The 12,989-nt window shown below is 31.3% G+C and overlaps 1 pseudogene; it reads right to left on the bottom strand.

Annotated features, from left to right (window-relative positions):
* Positions 1–1,269: 1,269 nt before the first annotated feature.
* LOC120264630 lies at positions 1,270–3,315 on the bottom strand (annotated as a pseudogene).
* Between the last annotated feature and the right edge of the window lie 9,674 nt (positions 3,316–12,989).

Genomic DNA, 12,989 nt, shown 5'->3' with positions numbered 1-12,989 from the left:
CACATTAGTTAATATAATTTAGTTTCATTAGATGAGCTTAATTTTTTTGCCCCGTGTGACGTGCTCACACCTTGACTTATCGCAAAGTAAATAATAATAATAATAATAATAATAATAATAATAATAATAATAATAATTTTATCTTGATTTATTTATCCCAGATATCTTATCCATGCATCTTTTGGTTAGCAATGATACCTATTATAATATCAACCCCTATGCAGAGTCTTATCCTAGAATAAACCACCAATATCAAATGAATTTTATTCTGAATAGAATAGATTTTAGATTAAAAAATTTTTGTTAAACTATTATACCAAAATCCCAACAAGAACGAGGTATATTTTATCCTACCTCAAACTTCAAACTCATATAAATATATAATAAGATACGTACTTAATAAGATTTCGATGTTTCACATTATTCTAAAATGAATAAATGGTTGTCACTCACCCACATACTTGATATAGCCTAGAACAAAGAAGTGAAATGTCAAGTTACTTATAATATAAGATTGTATAAATATATATATATATATATATATATTGACATAATCCACGTTCATTGAAAGGTGATATCTTACCAACTTGGCCATCAACTTGAAATAAAACTAATAAATTCAAAACAAGAATCTCAATAAAACAACACAGACCATAAATTGCATCAATTTGTCTTCTAGCTCTGTTTGCCATTCTTACATAGATTGAACAAGAAATGAGGATCACAGCTAGATCTTTGTATCCAGGTTAAATACAACAACATAGTGATAATTGACAAAATGAACCACAAAGTATCATTCAACAGATGACAAGGAAATAAATGCAAATAATTTACATTGAATCCTTTCTATTTTAAAACTGATAAAAAGGCAGTTAATTTCCACCACCCAACGAAAAAAAGCACCGAACTTGTGCAAGCTCAATTGATTAACAAGAGAGGTATAACACATTTACACTAATGAACCGTTTAGTATGGAGGAAAGTAACAACTTTCCATGGAAAAAGTTTAGACAGAAACATTTTCATTGTGTAACAACTTTTCTTTGCAAATTGAATTGTTTATGATTTGTTTTACTTTTGATTTTGGATTATGATTTTCTAACAACGCAATAAACTACTTGTGTGACTGGTGTTTATTTAAGATGTAACGTCATTATCATTACAACATTTATTTAAGGCGTGGTTTTATTTTACTTCATTTTTATTTAAGAGCAAAATTAAGAATAAACATAACATTGCATAGAAACCATATTCATACCAAAAAAAAAAACTTTACTTTGCATGTATTTCAATTACAATATTCAAGGGTTATAACAAACACTATTATATATATTATTACTTTGCATGAAAAGTAAATGCAAAAAAAGATCCTACAAAGCACGAAACGAGCTCTAAATAGTTCCAAGATGTTGAGGACTAATAGGGTAGCAAAGAGCATGCTGGCCATGTTTAATGGTCACTAAGGCTATTATTATGGGTAGATGTGTGGCTTATTCAAGGACCTCAGGTGGCCACAATTGCTTCCACATTGCAATCTCATCTTTACTGTTGAGTTTCCTGACTCCTCCATAGAAGCCTTTCGGTCTCATTCCCTTCTTCGAAATGATTTTTCCGGTCTATGATTGTTCGTTGCCATCTTGAATCAGTTCTGTATTGATTAAACTCTACAATGATTGTATCTGACAGAAAGAGAATTGGGTTACAGAGTAGACAGATTTATAGTTGAACAAATCACAAATCACGAGCTTGATTAGTAAGCTCAATAATGCAAATTGTTCTTCATCATGTTTGATTTACAATTAACAGAGTAAAACAAAGCTTGCGGAAAACCGGGATGATCATTTTCAGCTATTATGATTCAAGAAAAGGTACATAAGAATGTTCTTATACAGATTTGGAAGATATTGTTTAAAGGAAAACAGTTTGCAATTCAACATAAAGTACTTGACGAAGAGAACAATAAGTGTAACTTTTAATAAGATTTATGAGGAAATTCTTACCACTACGATGACACCGGCAATGGTGATCAGTTTGCTTGCATGATTCCAAATGACCAACAACTGCATACCACCATCCTGCAGACCATGGTTTAACAATATCAATGAATAATTTTTGGTACCAAAGCTAAACTAGAACTTCAATCAAGCAAATCAAACAACAAAAATGATTGAAATATACAATATGATCATACAAGCAAAACTCACCATAAGGAACCTCTGTTTTCATTCTCCATTGAATCTCAATGTGATCACCAGGTCTTAACTCATTCAAACAATCAGAGACATGAAGTTCATGTGCTGATGTATCAACAGGTGGAGCTCTAAGCCTCTCCCACTGCACTCCCCCTTCCAATGTCCCATCTGGAGGATACCTAAACATGAAGAACAATCCTTGCTTTGATACCAAATCAAACAAATGCTCAATTGGTTTCCAATAAATTCAATCAGAGAAAGAAACATATGTTGTTGCTCTATAAATACCTTGCTGTAAACTGTGTCAGTGTGACAGTCATAACATATTTGAGCATCATAACAAGAAAGCACAAATCCTACATGCTCCCTGCTGCCAAACCAAATCAAATCATCAAGATCAACCACAAAAATTTGATAGACATCCTACTTAAATAAACTTTACAAACATTGAAATCAACAACAATCATGTCTGCATATATATATATATATATACCTCACGATTATAAACCTGAGCAGGAAACCAAAACTTGCCCTTTTCAATGAAAAGATACCAAGACATGATGGAACCATCAGGCAAAGAATTCATTGGAGTTTTGGCACCAAATTCAGACCTTGAGAGGGAGCCAAGAAAACCTTTGTCTTTGGCCTTGCTCAAAGACTCGTTCTTCAAAGTTAGATAAGCTTGCCACTCTCTATGAGCAACAGCACCTATAACTCTCCCCCACTTCCTCTTCATATGTCTCTCCCAAACATGGTCACTCCTACACCTCTCCCTCAAAGACTTGCAAACTCCAGCCATGATGAACAAGCTTGCAGGTGAGAGCTTCCTAATAATGGAATCCAACACCAATTCAGGCAAACTCCAAGATTGAAATCTCCCCACTTTCCTTCACATTCTCCACTCTAGCACAAGCCTTCTTCTCGCTAGTCATCCAAAAAAATTGAATTTTTCACCAAACAAATCCAAAATAAAAATTTAAAAAAAAACAACGAACTCGTTCTATATCTTGAGAATCCAATAGAGATCTCTACAGAATTCAGAGGACCCGAGGTTCATCTTCGAAGGTGAAGGGAGCTCCCTGTGCTTATATAGGAAATTAAGGTTTTGTAGCAAGAACACCAAATATGTGTGATTATAATAAATAAATGTCTAGAGTTAAATATTGATATCTTAATAATCACTGCCTAACAAACCACTGCCTAATGCAGTTGGTTGTTTTTGGTTGTTATAATTACTAGTGAATAAGTAGATCCAAAGTTAAATTTTTGGATCATCAATACTATTACAATACTATGTATATAGAAGGATACCATTTCCGTTCCATACAAGGTTGCATGGGCAGAAATTATTAGTTCAGTTTAGTTCCTCAAATTTTTTTTAGGCATGCATATGGTAAAGCTTTAATTATCTCTTATGACATCTGCCCAACTTAATAAATTTTTAGGGGTTGATATGTTATTATAGCTGGTGCATTGTAGTAGTTGTCTACAATCGTTTTATGGGGTTGACTTTATCGTCTTTATATAAAAAATATATATATTGATCTCTTTGAATATATTACATATTAATATATTTTATTTTATTTTTCAATAAATGTCATTTACTAAAATAACATAGGGTTGAATATCAGAATAATAAGAGAAAAATATATATAAAAATGCAAGGGTAAAAATTCTCCCAAAGTTACATATATTTTCACATATATATCAGATCGATAAACTATGGTAAATCATATCCTTATTTGATTGAGCTCACCAGCTCATTAAACCACAATAAAAATTAAAACATATATTCTTGTGGCCATTATCTACTTTGAAAATCATATTAGTTTATTTTTATTTTTTAATAAAATCAACAAGCGAGAAAACAAAAAATAAGTAGGTATGAAAGTAGACTAATTATAGTAGCTTAACTGACCTTTTAAAGATAACCCCTCACCATGTGAACTCCCATAGGGGATTCAAAGAAAATGAATTATAATATGAGAGGTTTGAACTTGAGACCTCCCAATCACAATCACGGGTAGTTACCATTGAACTAGTCTGCAATTCCTAAAATCATATTAGTTAAATGGTCAAAATTTGATTAGCAATTTGTTCCGTATCTCTAGCTATTATTTGGTTTTTGAGTTCCACAATATCTTATTTACTGTGCCATATTAAAAAATGATGAGATAAAAAAAAGTTAAACAATGATTGAATGATCTTGTGGTAAGTCAAGAAAAACCCTGCATATTACCATTTAATTGTTATCGTCATAAGATCACTTCCTACTTGTGTGCACATCTTTCTATTATTTCACCTTGAAAAGAAAAGCTTCTGGCAAGCCTTCAGAACATTCTTCATACTAGTTGATCAATGTCATATTTAAGACTTCAACATATTTAGATAAAGGTCATTACCATAATAATATTTGCTGACTTTGATTTTTGACAATCAAGCCGCATGTTTTCTTTTTTGTCCTTATAGCAAAATAATTGATAATTATTTTTTAATATTATAAAATTATTTCAATTACATTTCATTAACATTTACTGAGTATTTAAGACGTGTGATTTATCCATTTTTTTAAAAAAAACTAATGAGATAATAAATCAAACATTACTTTAACAAAGTGATATAGTATATTCTAGATAAATAAGATGTCAGTGAGTGATCATCTTATAGCCGTATCTTATAACAAAATCATGTAAAACCACTTGACACACATGAAAATTAATATTGGATAGGTTTTATATGTGCATAACAAATCATATGCTATTTATAATGCACCTTTGTCTTACTAGTAGCTACTTGTGGTGAGGGATCAAAATTACTTAAACAAAATTAGGACTAACTATAGTGCATTTTGTCTTAAACATTCTCCTAATATCAGTTTAATTTCATACCATCTCTATCTGGTTAATGTTGTCACGCCCCGAACCCGGCTCACTAGGCCCAGTGCGCTGACAAACGGCCGCACACCTACAAGGCCGAAACCAAGTAGGCATACAAGGCCTCAAAACCTAAAAAAATTAACAACAAGATTATGAGCTTGGGAGCCCAGTAAATAAATGTAATTATTCATGAATTAAACAAATAAACTAATTGAAAATATATATACACACACCATGAATCCGTAATTTCATAAAATAAATAAATAATAAAAAAATAACTAAAATAATATAGAAATGTTTATTTTCTAAACAACAAAATCCAAATTAACAAAATGATTATATAAACCATTATTGAAAATAAAAAAATTTGCATATATATATATATATATATATATTTATATGTGGTTTACTTACTTGTCGATCGCTCAAAAACCCCCAAAAATCCTACGATATTTTCTTTCGAGACAAAAACCCTGGACGGAGGACCTATCCCCATCCCTCGCCCAGCACCACACACCAAATCAAAAAGAAAAAAATAGAAGAAGAGGGGAAAAACTAATCTCTCCCTCTTCTTAATCCAAACAAAGATCCATAACGAGAGAAACAAAGAGGCGACTAGGGTTTTGAAAACCTAATTAAAAGATAAGTAAATAAAAATTCCGAATGCGCCATCCATGCACAATAAATAAAAATAATTAAAAAGTGTGGGGCCCACAATCTACCCTCCTAAAAAAAAAAGTTTAGTCCTCTAAACTTAACTTAACCATCAAAGCAGACTTCAAGAAAAATTCAGACCATGAAAAAGTTCGAATGTCATCGAATTAGATGATAAGATTCAAAGACCCATGGATTCAAACAAAAAACTTGATTGATGATACTTTTTAAGGGCGATGGTCACAACAAATAAAAATAAACCAATCTTTGGTTTGTCTCAAATTCATATCAAACATAATATAGAATTCAATACCCTTGGACATCCTCTATTAAACATCAATCTGAGCATATATTATCATGTGTTTGTTATCATCTGACTTCAAAAGAATTAAAACTGTAAATACATTACCACCATTGCAATCCAACAAACCTCAATTAAAATTCCCAATCCCTGTATCACTCCATGGATGTGATGACTAAAACAAACAAGTTAGAAAAATACTAAAATGTCATCAGTTTCTTTCTCATCCACTGGAAACACATGTTGCTTACTAAATCACGAGACATGATTATCATATATCTAATTTTACAACCAACAAGCATTTATGAAAAAAAATTGGATAACATTAAAATTATGCACATACTCAAGTCCAACAATATCAGGGCACTCATAATCTTTCCTCATCAACTGGAGATCAAATGGCTAATAGAACCAACAAAAAAATCATAAGTCAAAACTTCACTGTATATAAATAGGAACAGAAGACATTACTCATTTTGGAAACAAGTAGCCTTGACAAAAATTCGCAGCTCAATAAATATCTTTTGCCTTACATCAACAATGCAATAAATTTATCATTACATTAGCAATCATCAAGTATTCACAAACCTTAAATTTGCTTGATTTCATTTTTTCCTCAAATTATCACATCAATTTGAATATCACCAAATTTCAGCACATTAATATTCCAGGTTAATCTTACAAGATTATGAATATCTTTCAAACTACACATCCAATTGTAGAAATATTTTACAGAAAAGTAGTTACGACCATATTGAACAAGTTCTCTATAATGCACTTTGGCTAAATATTTCTCTACAATCCTAAAAAATACCATTTAATCGTCAAGTCCTGCATAACAGTAATATCCAGAGTAGACCCAATTATAAGAGAATATCTCTTATAATACACATCTAATAAATTCAAATTTTCGCAGGTAGATAGTTATGGATAAATGCCACAATTCTCTAGTTTTAAACTTCCCCAAATTCTATATCTATAGTCTCTGAATTTGGACAAAATTTCAGGCAACTCAAATCAAAATCTTGAAAGTCACAATACTTATGCTTCAATGTATAACAATATAAGAACTCAACTCTAATCATTTTTTTTCCCAAATCATTATATCTGCAAATTTCTAAATCCCTTATTCTCTTTATATCAAATAGCCATATCAAACAATTTCCAATACAACGCAATCCTACAAGATCAAATCACAAATTTTAACCAAAGCAAAAATATATTTTCCCTCAATTCAAATTGTCAAAAAAAAATACTAACTCAAATCCTAACATGCAACTTCTGACAACAAATTAAATTAAAAAAAATGGCATCTAGAAGAATACAGCTACAACCAATCCTTTTATAGTCCCATAAAGTCAAAAAATATCAATCCACAAGATTATGGAAGTCCAAGAAAGTTAATACAAGGAGGTAACTAAAACACATGCTAATTAATTACCAACAGTCCATGACCACATGATTTTCTTACTAAGAATAAAGAGGGTTGCTAGTAGAATTCCCTTGAAGGGTGCTAAAACACGATGTCAGTAACAGAAGACTAATCAAAGACAAAAGCCCGAAGATGCAAATCAAAGCTACAGGTTAGGTCAAAACTGGAACTAAGGCCCACTATATTCTGCTACACATAAATCCGACAAAAAGAAGGGCACAATAGCAACCAATTAATAGGAAATATATTCCCATTGTAATTTGACTTTCTTGGTTCAAGCTTCCATAACACTACGGGATTTAACTTTCTATCTGACACACTAATATCATCAAAATTTTACTAAATCTCTCTGATACCACTAAATTTGTCACGCCCCGAACCCGGCTCACTAGGCCCAGTGCGCTGACAAACGGCCGCACACCTACAAGGCCGAAACCAAGTAGGCATACAAGGCCTCAAAACCTAAAAAAATTAACAACAGGATTATGAGCTTGGGAGCCCAGTAAGTAAATGTAATTATTCATGAATTAAACAAATAAACTAATTGAAAATATACACACACACACCATGAATCCGTAATTTCCTAAAATAAATAAATAATAAAAAAATAACTAAAATAATATAGAAATGTTTATTTTCTAAACAACAAAATCCAAATTAACAAAATGATTATATAAACCATTATTGAAAAATAAAAAATTTGCATATATATATATATATATATATATATATATATTTATATGTGGTTTACTTACTTGTCGATCGCTCAAAAACCCCCAAAATCCTACGATATTTCTTCGAGACAAAATCCTTGACGGAGAGACCTATCCCCGTCCTCGCCGCCGGCACCACACACCAAATCAAAAGAAAAAATAGAAGAAGAGGGGGAAAAAAACTAATCTCTCCCTCTTCTTAATCTAAACAAAGATCCATAACGAGAGAAACAAAGAGACGGCGACTAGGGTTTTGAAACCTAATTAAAAGATAAGTAAATAAAATTTCGTAACTGCCATCCATGCACAATAAATAAAATAATTAAAAAAAAAGTGTGAGGCCCACAAATGTAATATCGCGTTATTGTTTATTTTATTTTAACTTTGATTGAATCAAACTATTTATCATTTCATGGTAAAAAAGAATTCTTGGTTTCAACCACTTCTCCTTCTCTTCCCCATTTTGTATTCAATCTTTTTAAAGTTGAAAGAAGACTATGAAAATGTCCCTATTCTGATCATTAATATAACATAACTCATTGTGGAAAACTTGGGGGTGCACAAATTAATATAATATCACTTAAAACCCGTTTTTAAATCAAGTTATCATTTGTATCATTCTCTGTTCTCATCCAACTTGCAATGGAAAAATCCATAACTTCACACTAAGCCAGATAACAGTAACAGAGAGAAAGTTTCTAGATCAAAATTTTATAAGGTAAAGATTTACAAAATCAATTTAGACAATTTTTGTTTAATATAAAAATATCAAAGCTCAATAATCCATTACAGAACTAAATATTAAACAAAATATGACGCCAAACCCATTCCTTTTATTTATTTATTTATTTTGATAAAAGTGATGGCAAACCCATTCTTGTGAATAAATAACAAAAATTTAATAATATTGGTCCCATTAATGTATGCCATTCTTTCCTTTTTTTTGAATAAACCATTCTTTATTTAACTCGAAAACAAAAATAAGAGAAAAAAATAAACCATTCTCATCTTTCTATCATTTGCAAAATTCATTATTTGCTTATTGCTTAAGTGAATGCAGCTTCAGTTGCAAAAAAGATCAAACTTGAGGAATCGATCCCAGCTATCAAAAGAGGCCTCAATTTCACAGAGAACTCACTGGTGACCAAGGAGACCAAGACTAGACTGATGAATCCTAACACCTGAAGAAAAATCACCAATTGTTTGTTCTCTGTGTTGTTTTAGTCTTTAGGTGTAATGTTGCTTGTTGTTTTTAGTGTTTGTGTTTTATTCTCCACTTCTTGTGGATTTGTTTTAGTTGTAGGGTGTCTATTTTTTTCTCTCTTTTCTTTTTTTTGTGGGTCTCAGTAACTCTGTTTACTCTTAGTTTTTTTTTTAATATTTGTGATTTATCCACTTAAAAAGCAAAACTACAATATACAAAGAAGAGGGAGACAAAGAAGTAAACGTAGTCCACTATTGTGAGGAGTAAACTAGAGAATAACAGAAGAAAAACTAAATGACAAAACAACAAGGAATAGAAGCCTCAGTATTGCAATTGAGAGAATAAAAGCAATTAGAATAAGCACCGACTGAGATTAAACTACATCAATAACGTAATCTTTAGTTGGGGAGGTGGTCTAGAATTGTGGTTCAAACCAAAGGACTATCCATTAGGGTCAGGAGTAAGCGATCATACGAAGTGGAGGTTTTGTTTGATTATAAGGACTAAGATCTATAGGTTGCTTTTTCACTTCTAGAATTGCAAAAATCCATGCAAAAACATATAAATTGATTTTGATAATGATCAAAGAGAAAATCGATACACGATGGTTAAATTTGTGATTTTTTTTTTCCAACTATATGTTCCAACAAATTGCTCTAATGAAGGGATTCCAAGCCCATGAAGACTAGCCTTGCACTAGCACCTCAAGTGGGTCTTTTCTTTTAATTTTTTTCTACTATTTTTTCTAATTTTATATTTTGATTCATCACTTTTAAAATGCATCTATATAATCATTTTCCATTCATATTAGGGGTGTCTTTCCATAGTGTTTGTTGTTCTTTTTCCTATCCTTTGATCGTTCTTCCTCACTTTTAGTGGGTATGGTGGTCCAAAACTATATTGTAATGATCTAAATAATTTTTTTTAACTCTCTATTTTATTTTGCTTTTTTTATATTAAGTTGTGGTTTGTCTATATTTATTAGAAAAATAAAAGGCAGTGGTGATGTAACTTTGAGAGGTGCATTGAAAACAAGCTAACTTTATTTGTTAAACAAGGTATTTTTCTTGTGGAGTGATATGTGGGAAGCTAAAAGTCAAGCATCTCTAAGGAAGAAAAAAATAAAGTAGATATGATAGTGGAACTTATAATATAACCATTTCAAAGTACATGGTATCCCTCATCATAACAAGGAGGGATAAAGAAAATCAAACCCCTTAATCATATTTTTCTATATAATAAAGTTTAAATGATTCAAAATTATGAGATAGATAGAAGATGAGGAGAGAGAGTGGGCAAAAAATTGTACTTGGGTTGAAATGGGTTGGTTGGTATAACACTGTTAATTGCATTGCTGGATGGTTACTGTTGTAGTCACTGTTTACATGAATGGATGATCCAAAGATCTAACAGTTGATAAGAGGGGCGTCCGTAGAATTGTTATCTACGGATGTCCTTGGTAGACTAGTCCTAATATTTATATATTACAATATAAAAGAAATCCTAGTGCATACATCTGCTTAAAAATGCATGATAAATGCATGTATACCTTATATAAATCACACTTCAATATATAATTTATCAAACTCTCTCTATAATATATATATATATATATATATTTGTGAAAGTGATGTTAAGTTAAAAATCTTATAACATTTTAACATAGGATTAGGTTTAAATTATTCATTAATCATAATATTTCTTGCTTGAATATTATCATTTTGGTTCGAGATGCTTCTTTGGTGCTTTATATACAGATGGTTGGAATTCGTCATCAATTATATAATTATTTAAAGCATTCTAGAAAGACAAGAGATGAAAAGAAGTTGTAGAGATAAAAAGAGTACAAAACAAGAAGACATCAAGGAACACAACCCAGCTAGTGTCAACCATCAAGGGACATGGTCCACAATGCAGGATCTTAATTCAAGAGGACCATGACCTAACCGTGTTGCACACCACACCAATGGCACATGGCCACCGGAGAAAACCCTAGCTTATTTTCACCCAATATAACACCATGGAGGGTTTCAGATGGGGATCTTTTGGGCCGTCATGGTTAGAGTTCGAGGTTGAGAAGCATCAGAAGACCAAAGCATACATCAAAAGACGGAGGAAATCAAGAATTAATTGAAGATCTATTGACTTTCAAGCGTGGAACTCATCAATCAAACCGAGTCTTTCTTTATTACTTTCTATTTTATTTATTGATGCATAGTTTGAACATTATGGTTCGTTATTCGAACATGAGTGAGTAGATCTATCTTTCTAGGATTGGGAATTAGCCCCTTGATGAACAAATAATCTTTGTGTTGACTTTTCTTTCTATCGTAGTCCTTAAATTCAGTTTGATTTAATCTTTTGATACTTAATGCTTGTGAATGTGATGAATTTCATATTTTCATGATCTTAGACACTCCAAAGGAAGGACTGAAAGGTGAACAGTGATGTTAGAAACCCTAAGATTAAGTCTGGAACCATATATTTGGATTTTTTGAGGATCAATGATTATCACAGATATTAAAGAGTATAATCGGTCTCAATTGCCACAAAAGTAGGAGTTGATCTAAGTTCAATACTTCACTATATTCTGAAAAGAAATAATAAGTACTATAGGATAAACCACTTTCAAACAATTAAGCTTAATAGAGAGAGTCATATAAGATCTTTTGTTTATCATTGTGGTGAAACCCTAATCCTAGAAACCTTTGAATTATGAATTTTCCCTCCTTGCCACTAACCATATTTTAATAGTTTTAACTTCAATTACAATTAGTTCTATTTATCTTCTTTATTATTATTTGGATTTGTTTAGATAACCTTTAGTTGTAAGAGATTAGTAATCAACATTATAGCTCTCATGGGAACGATGTTTTATTTACTTCTTAATTACCCGTCAACTTGAGGTCGCATCAAACCACAAGCATTGTTGGTCAATGGTCGGATAGGTAAGTATTAAAGTGCACTAGTTGTGGTAGCTTGTAGACCTCCTGGGGATAAATCCTTTTGTCATGCAACTCTGGAGATGAATGAAAGTGCTTTTCACATAGACCTCTCACGGGGGATCCGCCGCATTGCTAGTTAAGGGGCTTTAGTTTAAGACCCTTCAAATCCAATGCTAGGTGGGTATCGTTGAGCTATGCTTTGGTCTTCCTCTAAATATAATATGATAAAAAATCAACTAGTTTTTATTTCCCATATGGTTTTACTGAGGTATATGAATTGAAATCTAAGAGTAAACAAATAATTTAAAAAAATAAAAAAATATATTAATTTGAAATCTAAGGATTTATTAGGTATATGAAAAGATAGAAGGATTTTTTATTTTATTTATTTATTTATTTTGTTGAAGAAGACGATGTCCACGGACTTTATAGTCATTCCATGTAATTCCAAAATTGATTATTTCCTAGTAAAAATATGATTTTTATGAATATATATAATGTCGGTATGTATATATTTTTTTGAGCAAGTTGATTTTAGCAATAAATATATTTAATGGCAGACCTTTTGGGGAAGTTGGGGATTGAGACTCATTGGCAATGATCAAGGAAAAAAGAAAAATTCCAAGGTAAATGTTAACAACAAATGTTATAAGTGTTTAGGCAAAACAATTAT

Source organism: Dioscorea cayenensis, chromosome 7 (genome assembly GCF_009730915.1).
Source record: "Dioscorea cayenensis subsp. rotundata cultivar TDr96_F1 chromosome 7, TDr96_F1_v2_PseudoChromosome.rev07_lg8_w22 25.fasta, whole genome shotgun sequence".
NCBI classification, from domain to species: Eukaryota; Viridiplantae; Streptophyta; class Magnoliopsida; order Dioscoreales; family Dioscoreaceae; genus Dioscorea; species Dioscorea cayenensis.
Note: the sequence above shows the minus strand (reverse complement) of the source record. Positions and strands in the feature narration are given on the sequence as shown.